Source organism: Mytilus trossulus, chromosome 11, assembly GCF_036588685.1.
Source record: "Mytilus trossulus isolate FHL-02 chromosome 11, PNRI_Mtr1.1.1.hap1, whole genome shotgun sequence".
NCBI lineage: Eukaryota > Metazoa > Mollusca > Bivalvia > Mytilida > Mytilidae > Mytilus > Mytilus trossulus.
In genome coordinates this window covers 55,760,219-55,769,480 of record NC_086383.1, presented here as the reverse complement: position 1 = coordinate 55,769,480, position 9,262 = coordinate 55,760,219, and positions in this window count along the sequence as shown.

The following is a 9,262-nucleotide window of genomic DNA, read 5'->3' as shown; positions in this document are numbered from 1 at the left end:
TATCATGTACACAATGTAGTGTTTCTATGGGTACATTATGCTAATGAATCTTTTTTTAGCAGTTCTAAGCATTGCAATATAAAAACAAATAAATAGGTATATTACGCATTAAAAAATCCATTATTGATACATAATAGGAATTTTAATAAAATGGGATATTACGCATTAAAATATCCATTATTGATATATAATAGAAATATTGTAATAAATATTTCAAAACTTTGATTTTATTGAAGTGATACTTCTCCAGAAAAGGACATATATGAACGGGTTGCTCTCGCTTTCTTGACACATTCCCCATTTTATATATCATTTGACTAAAAATCTTGCACTATATAATTAGTTAACAAAGATACCGGGCTTATAATTTAATACACCGGACGAGCTTTCGTTACATAAGACTGATACGTGACGCTCAGATCAAAATAATGAGAAACTAAACAAGGACAAACTTGAAGAGCATTGAGACCCCAAAAATTCAAAAATGTTTACAACAGAGAAAAAAAACACCCAATCACACAATAAGTAATTCATCATACATGTAAATTCGAGTCCTACATTACCTTATATGTCTTGTTCACAGTCAGTCCAATTATATTTCCCAACAGTTGAAAAATGGAGAGTACACCTCTCTAAGATTTTTCAACGATATGTCAACTTCCTTAGACATTATACTTTGATTTTGAGTGATTTTGAACTGTCTAGACTTCTACAATATATCTTTCAGGTATTACACATTTGCAAGTGCGAACATTTACCTCTGGCAAATTTAAATCTACTTCCTGACAGAACGTTACAAAATGAGGGTCTGAGTTGGGGTTGACAAAAAAGATTTCAATGGACTAATTGTTTGTCAATCGGACCTTGTAGACAGTGAAGTTGAATGTCAGTTCACAATAAACTAATTAGATAGATACCCCAATTGAAATATTCCCTTCTTGTAGTGAAAATTTATTCAATGTATTTATCATTATGGATAAGAACGTTTTTAACAAGTCGGAGAAAAACTTAAGATAAAACAATGTGTATAAGCCACACTGTGTTTTTGTTTGAAATATTTCTTTCATATGATAGGTTAAGCCTTAAAGTTTTCAACTGATTTTTATAGTTCGTTCTTATGTTGTACTGTTACACCAGTGTCCCAGGTAAGGTGAGGGTTGGGATCCCGCTAAAGGTTTAGCCCCGCCACATTATGCATGTATGTGTCTGTCCCAAGTAAGGAGCCTGTGAATCAGTGGTTGTCGTTTGTAGATGTGTTACATATGTGTGTTTCGTAAATATTTTTTATATACATTAAGGTCGTTAGTATTATCGTTTGAATCGTTTTACTTCGTTATTTCGGGGACTTTTATTTCTGACTATGCCATGTATGCGGTATGGGCTTTGCTACTTTTATAAATTTTTACTTGCATTTTTTTAGACACGGAAGTGAAAGTGATATGTACATGGAACACCTGGTATATATGAAAGTTTTGATGTAGTTGTCTAATATCAAATCAATAAGTAAACATGTGATTTATGCTTGCTATGTTATTTTGTCATTATTACACAAATATTAAATCAGCACTGAACTAATCGTCACCAATGAACCTTACGTAGAAGCGTGTTTTGCATATTATTATATTCCTGGTACCTTTGCTTACTATATTCAACATATTTAAAGTATATAGTACTAAAAGAGGGACGAAAGATACTAAAGGGACAGTCAAACTCATAAATCTAAAACAAACTGACAACGCCATGGCTATAAATGAAAAAGACAAACAGAAAAAAATAGTACACATGACACAATATAGAAAACGAAAGAATAAACAATACGAACCCCACCAAAAACTAATGGTGATCTCAGGTGCTCCGGAAGGGTAAGCAGATCCTGCTCCACATGTGGCACCCGTCGTGGTGCTTATGCGATTACAAATTCGGTAAATAGTCGAAATCTGTAGGTTACATTCATGAAAGGGAAGGGGATTGTAGTTACGACGTAAGGAACATATCCGATATCATTTGTGACACGGTTATTCCATAACGGTCAACCAACTCGTGATGGCGTCCGTAAAATTTACAAAGGAATGATTTCAACTTCACCATTTGGAACTCTTGGTTTAATAGCTTCCTTTTGAGCAGCAAACCTCTATCAAGAAAATCATGATAGGAAATGCAAGCACGGGAATATCGTATCAATTGGGAGATGTGTGTCTTAATTTGAAGGAAAAGTTACACGACATTCTGAATGATACCCTTTTTAAAAATCAAAACTATTCGACTTTTTGTTCATTTTCTTACATAGATAAGGCCGATTGTTTTCTCGTTTGAATTGTTTTACATTGTCTTATCGGGGCCTTTAATAGTTGACAATGCTGTATGGGCTTTGCTCATTGTTGAAGGTCGTACGGTTACCTATAGTTGTTAATGTTTGCGTCATTTTGGTCTTTTGTGGATAGTTGTCTCATTGGCATCAAACCACATCTTCTTTTTTATATATTCATTGATTTGTTTTAATTCATTTTTAATATACTCCTGATATTCCGTAAATTGTCGAACATTTTTCGACGAATTCTTAACACAAAAAACTGTTCCGAATTTGAATTTGAATCAACATATATAATATCATAGACTTACAATATATTTAATATCATTGTTTTGATATATGAAATTAATGTAGATGCCTTTTGGTAACTGTGTTGTTGTTGTTTTTCTTTTTTTTAAACGGGAAAAGGGGGGGGGGGGCTTATTTACGCTTATTCCACGTCTTCATCTTTATTTTGAAATTCCCCTCCATTTCCGTATTCCAGAATGTTAGAAAATATTTAAATTGTATATTTGTTTATAATATCACCAGAAATGTAACATACGATTTAAGGTACCAAAATATATTAAAAAAACCCATTTAGAATAATTAAAGTCTACTAAAGGATATATTATCAAAATCATACAAACATGTAGAAAACAAAGGACAAAACACTACACTTGACACTTTAGATATAACACTCCATATAAAAACCTATGATTAAATTACACTAAAAAAATCGACAAAAAACAAAAAAGAAAATTAAAAAAATATTTTTTTGAAAGGATATTTTAAGCATCATTCAAAGGAGTATTTTTCTTCCTATTAACAATGACCTGAATTTCATGATCAAATTTGAAAGAAATTTACAATATATGTTATTTTTTGTTTTTATCTTACTTTGATATAAGAAGATGTGGTATGAGTGCCGGTGAGAAAGCTCTCCATCTGAGTCACATTTTGCAAAAGGAAACACCATTATTATAGTTAAAAGTGCCGTCTTCAACACGGAGCCTTGGCTCACAGTAAACAGCAAGCTATAAATTACCGGACGGGTATGAAACAATTTAAAGGGCAAAAAGTTATCAAAGAGGGACGAAAGGTACACGAACACCACCAAAACTAGGGGTAATCTCAGGTGCTCCGGAAGGGTGAGCAGATCCTTTTTCACATTTGGAGCCCGTCGTATTGCTCATGTTATAACAAATCCGGTAAATAGTTTAATTCGGTAGGTCACATTCATGAAAGGTGAGGGGATTTACATTTTGGTTTATATCAGTTTCAATACATTTTACCTGCCGACTTTTAAAACATTAACACACAAGCGTTTTGTTTCTACGTTGATATTGATAACATACCTCAATATACATTTAACAAATGTCTTTTAATCATTACATTTCGTTGGGTTGTTGGTCGTTTCAGGTATCTAATTTTAAGTACAAATAAAAAAATGGCGTATATCTAAACGATCGCGTAGGTGTAGAGTAAATAAAATAATTTTATAGCTCTTAGTTTTTTTATTTCTGATCTTTGGGATACTGGTGAACCTCTTGTTCATGTAACGTCCATCTTGCGGAGACAGATATTATCCATAAATAGTTGTTGAGGTTTTTAATACAAATATTTTCTTAAAAAGCCGTACGCTGACCTATCGTTGTTAATATCTTGGTCATTTGCTCTCTTGCGGAGAGGGTTTTTATTGGCATTCATACCATTTTCATATTTTCATATTGGCATTTAGCTATTCGGTAATTTCAAGATATATGGTTAAAGAAGATTTTCCCTCATGGTATGCTTGAAAAAATTCTCTTATTCGCGAATTCCGCAGAATAGAAATACACGTATAAGGGGATATTCATCAATATGAAGATTTTGTTTTAATGAATTTTGTGTCCCATTTGCAATGTTTCAAAAACACTATGTATTTACCTCATGTTTCACATGGGAATGTGATGGAGCCCTTTATTGGCTACGGAGCAAGGTTATAAAATAAAAAATAAAAATGGAGAATGTGTCAAAGAGACAACAACCCGACCAAACAAAAAACAACTGCAGAAGGTCAACAACAGGTCTTCAAAGTAGCGAGAATTTCCCGCACCCGGAGGCGTTCTTCAGCTGGTCCCTAAACAAATATATACTAGTCCAGTGATAATGAACTCCATACTAATTTCCAAATTGTACACAAGAAACTAAAATTAAAATAATACAAAACTAACAAAGGCCAGAGGCTCCTGACTTGGAACAGGCGCAAAAATGCGGCGGGGTTAAACATGTTTGTGAGATCTCAATCTTCCCCCATACCTCTAACCAATGTAGAAAAGTAAACGCATAACAATACGCACATTAAAATTCCGTTCAAGAGAAGTCCGAGTCTTATGTCAGAAGATTTAACCAATGAAAAGAAACAAAATGACAATAATACATAAATAACAACAGACTGCTAGCAATTAGCTGACATGCCAGCTCCAGACCTCAATTAAACTGACTGAAACATTATGATTTCATTATATGAACATCAGGCACAATCCTTCTTGTTAGGGGTGTAGTATCATACCATCATAACATATATGAGAAGAACATAACCCATGTCATGCCAACAACTGTTTTGAGAATAAATGTGTTAAGTTCCGATGCAAAGACCTTACTAGTGACTCAATATTAACGCCAAAATATGCAATCTTTAATGACTTGACAACAGTTTCGTAATTATATCCCTTCTTAATAAGTCTATTCAAAGGTTTTGAAAGTTTCTGAGGTGAATACTGACACTTTTGTGCTTTATGAGGAATACTTCCATAAAAAATTGGATGTGAAATACCTGAACGTATTAGAAGTCTGCATGTTGAGCTATATTTACGAATGATGTCTTTATACCGATGATAAAATTCAGTAAATGTTTTGACTAGTTTGTGATATGGAAAACCCTGGTGTAATAATTTTTCAGTAGTACATAAATTTCTCTCGTTAAAATCTAAAACATTGTTACATACACGAGCGAATCGTACAAGTTGAGATATATAAACACCGTAAGATGGTGACAAGGGAACGTCACCATCTAAAAATGGATAATTAACGATAGGAAATGAAAAATCATCCCGTTTATCATAAATTTTAGTATTTAGCTTTCCGTTAGTCATATAGATATCAAGATCGAGAAAAGGGCAGTGGTAATTGATAGTATTAGCTTTATTTAAAGTAAATTCAACAGGATACATTTCATTAATATACATACTGAAGTCGTCATCATTGAGAGCCAAAATATCATCCAAATATCTAAAAGTATTATTGAAATTGGTTATCAGAAGTTGTTTCGATAGGTCTTTGCTTATTTTTGTCATAAATTATAACTCATAACAATACAAAAACAGGTCCGCAATAAGTGGTGCACAGTTAGTCCCCATTGGAATTCCGATAATCTGACGATATACGTAATCCCCAAAGCGAACAAAAATGTTATCTAGTAAAAATTCAAAGGCATAATTGCATAGTATCAAAGAATGTCCAATTAACATAGTTTTTTGTTTATTGCTACTCAAAAATGACCTATAAGAGTTTAAACATATATATTCACATTCTGATTTTTTGAATGCCCAATAGTCCACTTGAAATGTCAATCGACTAGTATTTACCGGTGTTTGACAATACAGTTCTGTATTTATCTGGCATGGAAATAATAGTATTGGTAGCTCTTCGCGAATATTTTTGTAATTAACAAATTCTAAAAGCACAAATAAATGTTGAGTCTGTTTGCTTTTAATACTTATAAAATTGATAAATTCATTAGAATTAAACCCGTATTCATGTAGTTTGAAATAACAGTTACCCGCTGTTTCTTGAAACAATTCGTAATAGATAAATATGTTATAGGAAAAGTGTAATTAAAAGTTAATACTGATATTGAAAAAGTATCGAAAAAAAGGGATTCAATATTTGAGGAGACCATTTGGTAAAGAGGTCTTCAATTTCAATCTTAACTTTCATTGAACCATAATGCAGATGATTTGGCTCCTTTATGATATATTTAAAATATCTAAATATATTCTTTCTTTTCATGCTATATGAAAGAACATTCTGTTGTTTTCTTGACTGAATAATGTTCCTCGTTTACTAGATATGTTAACATTATTGTTTTTTTTTAATTTAAAACACGGAAGTTCGTGTAATATACGAATTGTACAAATGGTATGTCATATATGCAAATAATGTTGATGCAGTAATCTTAGATTAAATCGATATAACAACACGCAATTAACACTTGTTATTCTTGTTAAAGGCCAATGGTACCACGTATTCCATATTGATTGAATCTGAAACTTGTAAACTGCTTCCGCATTGAAAGCATAAGATTGTCATCCTAAGTTGCATTACTTAATTTCAATTACATATACCATTTAGATTCCTTGAGTTTACAAAATTTACTAACTATATTGAACGCATATATCCCATCAAACCCAGAAATAAAGAATACAACAGATAAGTGTAGTCTGCCTCATATCTTGACTTACATCAAGAAATGGACAATGCCAGTCGGTTGAAAACCAAAACTTTACGACAACAAGTTTTCCCTAAAATGAACTTTCCTTTTCTATTTTTCAAAATTGCAACAGTGCTTGCACATGTAGTATATTATTTTCTAGATTATAAGATATTCAAGGAATTGGTTTTCCTCTCATGATTTCTTTGGAAGAGGCTGCTCACACGGACGTTATTGCACTGATATTAGATAAGTTGCACACAACCCTCTTGTATGTTACGGACGGCACAAGTTTTAATTGAATCTGTACAACTTCTTTGTTACAACTGTTTTAACTACAATCCGTCCCTGTTTCCCGAATTTTAACGAATTAACATTGAGTTTGTACTCGTGTGCCACATGTGGGTTTTGACGTGCTGACTCTTCCGGTAGCACACGATTTCATCTCAAAGTTTTTTTATTTTCTTGTGTTTTTTTTGGTGTGTGTGTGTGTTGGGGGGGGGGGGGGTGTAATTTATGTTATTCAGTTTTTAGTATTATTTCGTTTTCAACCAAAGTGTGGTCAGTTATTTCTTTTGAATGAGTCTGTGTCCTGTGATAATATTCTGAGCTTCGTTTATAATACTCGACTTTGTTTCATAAAACTGTTTATTTGTTTTATTTTACGTATACATTGGTAGTATCTTCTTTGAAAACGAATTATGAAATATGTGTGTCCCTTGAAAGGGGCACTAGCTACGAGATATATAAAAAATCTAATGAAAGTGAAATAGTGAAATTATGATTTACTTTTTGCAGCTAAAATGGTTCAATTTTGTCAAATTAACCTAATATCAATTGATAATGAGTTATTCACTTGCAAGTGAATAGTTCGACCTCATTAAACCTGTATTCATGTGAACTCCAATTTAACCCCGTAGAAAGAGATAGAATAACGCATGTATTGTCCGTGTACGGTTATTCAAAGGAAAAGAATGTCAACATTGAAAGTGAAACAAAGGTAAATAATATGATTGATTGATTCGATCTACAAAATATCACTCTAAATTAGGAAAAAACCACTATCAATATCAGTTTTTAATCTATAATACAAAATTTATTAAACCTATAAAAATCAAACTGCACGAGTTGCTTAATCTATTTTTATCTATGCTTATGTTTAAATCGCTTATAATGTCATAGCGGGTCAACAAAGGAGTAGGTCCAGTAAGACTCCTTTTTGGCCCCAAAATATTGCATTTTTTCAAAATCGTTCAATTGTATCCTTTTAGTTATATATTGGACAAACGAATGCTTCTGCTACATAAATATGGGCTGTTTTTGACAGCACAATGCACATATACCGGGCACAAGCACCATTAAGTCTTCACAATTTTAGCATTTAAGTTAAATTTTAGACAGTTTTCGTGTAAAACGAAACTGGCCGCATTCGTGTTCAATATTAATATTGAAATGCAAGTTGTATTAATTTTAATGATAATACATAACATATATAAAGGTTGAGGATGAACAAGGATGCGGCCACTTTCATTGTTGACAAAAACCATGTGAAAAGTGACGTTTTTCGGCATATTTGGTGGATTTGTCATATGTTAGCTTGATCAGATCGTTTTTTATGATAAAATCAGTTAAAATTGTTCATATAAACTAATTGATTCAAATGAAATAGACACTTCAGTGTTTAGAAAGTGGTAAAAATCTTTCGCCAGATGAACATGAAATTTGAGGCTAAAATCGGTCCTTACCGGACGTACTCTTTTTCATACATAAAAAATTACATTAGATGTTTCAAAATAATACTTTATTCTGATTGGCTAATTGCACATCACATGTTATTTCTTCAGTAATTGCATCACTGAATAAAACTAATCATCCATGATAACACGTGGTCACACAATTAAGTGCATAGGTGAATTAAAATAAAAAATATATACAATTCGTATTTAACGACCATTCTGTTAAAGAACAAATTCCTGGATATTTTGACTGAGCTACCTCTTATTTGTTATATTTACAAAAAATCTACCCGGAAATTTGTGTTTAATTATTGTCAATTGTGTAAAGATGTTAACATAAGTGAAAATACACCTACTTCATGTAATTGCAGTAATTCCGAATATATTTATGGACCCATTTCCCATGTTATAACAGGAGATCTTAACATAGTTCAAGACCGAGAGTTAAAATCATTCCTCAGTAAAGGACCTAAATATCGTCCCCCGTCAATTATTAATTAGAATGAGTGTCGTAATATTATCTACGACTTACTTCATACTTACTGTATGAAATGGATAAAACGGGAAAAAAGCTGACAAAAAATCTTTGGACTCTTTTTTTAATTCAGTAATGAAGATAGTTGATATACGTATTCAACATTTTAAAGAACATTTTACTATTAACAATAACCACAATAAACCTATTTCTCGTATCAAACATAAACTAAAAGAACTAGCCAAGGAATTTGTTTTTGTCCCGGCCGATAAAGCTGCTTATAATATTAT